This window comes from Orussus abietinus, unplaced genomic scaffold, assembly GCF_000612105.2.
Source record: "Orussus abietinus isolate OABI.00-Male unplaced genomic scaffold, Oabi_2.0 scaffold745, whole genome shotgun sequence".
In the NCBI taxonomy this organism is placed as follows: Eukaryota; Metazoa; Arthropoda; class Insecta; order Hymenoptera; family Orussidae; genus Orussus; species Orussus abietinus.
Genome location: NW_019394886.1, coordinates 25,817 through 31,139, shown reverse-complemented (window position 1 = coordinate 31,139; position 5,323 = coordinate 25,817).

Genomic DNA, 5,323 nt, shown 5'->3' with positions numbered 1-5,323 from the left:
CACAGTAATACTAAAATAATTTTCATTAATTGTTTTTGTTTATAAATATTTATTTTCTTTAGGAAATCCTTTCTGCCCCTCGAGCGATTCGAATTCCGCGCTGCTCCCGCCGCTAGTACTCTGCGCGGCCGGAGAGGGCAGTGCGAACCAGGTGCAAGTCATCGATGGAGTCCAGTGTACGTGAGCCGCCAACGCCGACTGGTAGATGGCACCGCCATCGCTAGTGCGCGAGCCCCTACTAGAAATTCGTTGCGCCGCCCTTGGGGGCAAAAACGGTGAAAGCTCACGTACAAAACCAGAGGGCAGCACACGATGCGATCGCGCGACCCTGCCCGCAGAGATGACCTGCTTATCTCTGCTGCCCGTGAGCAATCACCCAACTCATCTCTGCACTGGACTCCATCGATGGTTTCCTCCTGGTCCGCACTGCCCTCTACGGCCGCGCAGCGTACTAGCGGCGGGAGCAGCGCGGAGTTCGAATCGCTCGAGGGGCAGAATGGATTTACTAAAGAAAATAAATATTTATAAACAAAAACAATTAATGAAAATTATTTCAGTATTATTGAGGAGCGTGCCTAACTCACCTTACGTAGTTTTTGTTAAATAATAATTTGCAGAATTTTATTAAAGAATATAATAGAACATGCTCTTCCCGCGAACATGATTCTTCCCGCGTACGCGAGACCGTTCGGCGCTAGCTGATTAACTAGGCCTACCCAAGATGTCAGGGCCCGTCTCGCGGCGCGCTAAGTACAGTCTCGACTCTCGAAAACCGCCAATTTCGCGATAGATAAACGTCCCCCTGGAAAATCCTCCTCGACGCAGCCTACTTATCATTACTTAGCACTAAGGTTACATAATAGACACGCTACTTACGATTAATGATTGTTCCTGGACACCCCGAGCGTCGCCACCTGATACTGTAAATAATTTACTAATGGTTTCGGTACTTACCGTCCTCACTCTGCATCGACTTGTGACGGCCACGTTACAGTACATACTGCAATTAGAAGTTCAACAATATAACTTTAGTATCATGTCATGTAAGCATATATTATTTAACAGATTTAAATGTTTAAGAATGTAATATAACCTCGGAATAACAAAAACTGACCTGCACGTACTAGTAAATTTTCTTTTCACTAATGAAAATGGGTCTGAGGCATCACGTAATTCTCTTCTTCTCCTATATTAACGATATTATTACGTCCCCGAATACGATGGTTGTCAAAAATCAAAACACCCAGGAGGCTTTCCATTTTAAATTTCGGTGTCGTCATCCGTGGAAGATGGCGTTCACAGTGTTTATTTTTCTATCTTTTCTTATATGCTTCACCATTTCGCTTAAAAATTTGTGTGGAGCCAGTTCACATGAATAGTCTCGCATTTTCACCACCAAAAACGTTTCGTAATACTGCCAACTACTCATTTTTCACATTTTCGCTCAATTTGCTTTACGTAATATCATGGACGTAGACATATTTGGACGAAGCCCAAGCAGAGATGAGTTGGGAGATTGCTCACGGGCAGGGTCGCGCGATCGCATCGTGTGCTGCCCTCTGGTTTCGTACGTTAGCTTTCACCGTTTTTTGCCCCCAAGGGCGGCGCAACGACTTTCTGGTACGGGCTCGCGCACTCGCGATGGCTGTGCCATCTACCAGTTGCCGTTGGCGGCTCACGTATTCGTGATGGTAATACCACGCGGCAGTTGACGGTGGTGGCTTACCATTATGGCAATCTCCCAACTCATCTCTGCCAAATCAGAGATGAATTGAGAGATTCACGGGAAGGATCGAGCGACCGCGTCCTGTGCGACCTCCGATGGAGGATGCAGACGGCTAATGCACTTGCCACCTGTTGCAACTCTGGGCAGCCCGAGAACCGGCTATGTTATGATTTGTTTGAATGACCGCGAGTGGACGGGGAGTGACCTCTCGCCGACTGGCGAGTGGCCCCGTGAACTTTGTTTATTTCTTGTGTGTTGATTTAGACTAGGAATAGCCTTCTCCTGGGTCCGCAGTAGAATACGTTTCGCGTTTCTTTATCATGCGCCGGGAAGTCGGACGACCCTTCGACTTCGGGGCCATCGGTTTAGCGATATTTTTTCGGATGATTTTCAAAAGACTTGGGAGGAGGATCTCGCGAGGAGCCGACCTCGAGTCGAGGTGGCATTTTGATGTGCCTGCGGATCGATTTAGAGTCGCCGCCTCGACGAGGGGAACGTTTCCGGATTTTCAGCTGTTTTTGGCCAAGTCTTCCGTTACCCTGGGGCCGTAGTGCGTGCTGGGCTTGGCCTTCCTTTTTTGGAGAAATTATGAAATATCGATATCGAGTAGAGTCAGTAGCTTGTTTCAACGATGTATAAATTAATCAGCTTAGGATTTTTTCACCCTCTACGACGGTAGGTGCCTTTTCTTGTGGCCGCGTTCTTTGCTGGCCTCCACCCTTCGTCTCCTCCAGAAGCGAGTCGATCGGGTCGGGGCCAGGAGACGTGGTAAACCGAAACTTCGCGAATCCCTTCGATTACCATCCGCGATTCGATTCTGTGAACAAGTTTAATTTTTCTTTCATTCAACTGGCGATGGCAATCGGAACGTATGAGTGTGAGAACTGAGCTCGGGGGTCGGAGGCACCCCGGGGTGCTGTCCCTAGGATTAGGCTTTTTGTCCCCGGGCGGAATGAGAGAGAACCGTGGAGTGAGTGTGTTGGAACGAATGTGTTTTTTCTTTTAGATATAGCTAGGAAGGTAGGTCAGTTGTCTTGAGTGAATGTTTAGATGTACGCAGGCAGGGCCAGGGCGGGATCTCTTCCTGGGGGTTTGGGAGGAGATCCTGAACCTGGGATAATTTTCCATTGTCCGCGCTTCCGGAAGCGCGGAGGATGTCCACCCTGTGATATATCCGCGATTGTATCAATTTTTTTTCAGCAATAAAATTAATTAGACCGCGCTTGGGAATCGAATAAATGTGCAATACGCTCGAACTGCGCATCCTCGGATCGCAGGTCGTCGTTTTGCTAGCTTTTAGATCTCCCCGCGAGTGATTTTTTTTTTTGTTATTAATCCGATAAATCAGGGGATTGCCAAGCGTTCGAGACGTAGGGGGCTCTGCCCGAAGAGACTGCAAGAGTCGAAGAGGCTATATGCCGAAGCGGCCCCTTAAGAAGAGGGCAACTACGATGGCCTTCCGTTCTTTCGAATGGACAGTCATCCATTTTTTTTCGCCACGTTGTCCCTCTCATTTTTTGTATATCCTTCTGTCTGGATTGACGGGGAGAGACGGTGAACTATCGTTTTCATGAGATTTTCTCGAGTCTGCATTTAAGTAAGATAAATATATTAGATTTCCATCACGCAAAGTAATGTATAATCGAATACATTTTTACTGGGTCAATTATACGAGATCGATGCACTGCGAAATATTCTTGACTTTAATGGTAACTTTAGTAAGTTAGTAGCTCTTCTATCACCTCTGTTGTCTCTTTCTCGCTTTCCAATGGTTTCGTTTGTAAGTTCGTGTTCCCTTTGCAGGTTTAGGTGGATCACCTGGAAGCAGCCATTCTTGGTAAAATCATCATGGGCAGTTAATCGAAATCGAGCTTGCTGCACTTGTTGGTAGAAGATGTTAAAATATGTTAAAGGACGTTTGTGAATTTTTTTTTGCGATGCGAACTGCGTCCACGGTAGGTTGATGGGGAAGGTTGTTCCGTTTAAATTGATCTCTCGAGCTTGTGGCTGCGATTTTTTTCGGAGGAGACACAGGGTTTGGAGTTTTTGTAAGGAGTTCACCACTTTGGAGTTGATCTCTCGAGCTTGTGGCTGCGCTTTTTTTCGGAGGAGACACAGGGTTTGGAGTTTTTGTGAGGAGTTCATCACTTTGTTAGCTTGATGGGGAAAGATGTTCTGCTTAAATTGATCTCTCGAGCTAGTGGCTGCGATTTTTTTCGGAGGAGATACAGGGTTTTGGAGTTTTTGTGAGGAGTTCTTCGCTTTTTCAGCCGGTTCTCGGGTTGCCCAGATTTGTAATAGGTGGCAAGTGCATTAGCCGTCTGCATCCTCCACCGGAGTTCGCACAGGGTGCGGTCGCTCGATCCTTCCCGTGAATCTCTCAACTCATTTCTGATTTGGCAGAGATGAGTTCGGAGATTGCCATAATGGTAAGCCACCACCGTGAACTGCCACGTGGTATTACCATCACGAATACGTGAGCCGCCAATGGTAACTGGTAGATGGCACAGCCATCGCGAGTGCACGAGCCCGTACCAGAAATTCGTTGCGCCGCCCTTGGGGGCAAAGAACGGTGAAAGCTAACGTGCGAAACCAGAGGGCAGCACACGATGCGATCGCGCTACCCTGCCCGTGAGCAATCTCCCAACTCATCTCTGCTTGGGCTTCGTCCAAATATGTCTACGTGCATGATATTACGTAAAGCAAATTGAGCGAAAATGTGAAAAATGAATAGCTCACGGTATTACAGAACGTTTTAGTGATGAAAATGTAAGACCATTCATATGAACTGCCTTGGCACACATTTTTAAGCGAGATGGTGAAGCATATAAGAAAAGATAGAAAAATAAGCGCCGTGAACGCCATCTTCCACGGATTGTGACACTGAAATTCAAAATGGAAAACCTCCTGGGTGTTTTGATTTTTAGCAACAATCGTATGCGGGACGTAATAATAACCTTAATAGAAGAAGAAGTGAATTACGTGATGCCTCAGATCTATTTTCGTTAGATTTTCGTTAGTGAATTTACTAGGATGTACAGGTTAATTTTTGTTATTGCAAGGTTATATTACATTATTAAACATTGAAAACTGTTAAATAATTCATGCTTACATGGCATGATAAAAAAATTATATAGTTCAACTTCTAATTGTAGTACATGTAAATATGAATGTAATACATATTTAAAAAATATAGATAGACTCGAGTCCTCTTCTTTACTTTTAACAGCTTTCCATCTTCCCGCCTTTCCTGCCTATAACCCACTACCTCTTAACAATTTTCGATTTACAAGGTATGTATGTACCTTTGTTTGCAATATTACTATACCGAAATGCTAATGATCTCGTTCTTTCATATAGCGAATTCGTAATTCCGCGATTAAATCCACGTGAGATGTTAGTGCAAGAAGTGAGTGCTTTTTTCAAAAACACGTAATAAACGCCCTGATTTTTGCTACTCTCTGAATCGCGACGGTGGCAACACAGCGCCGGCCATGTATTCTAATGTTCATAGATTGGCCAACCTGTCGGGTAGTCTGAGATCCGAGCCGCGATAGGAGGAAGCATTCATCTATACGTTTGTCGTCCATCTAAAGA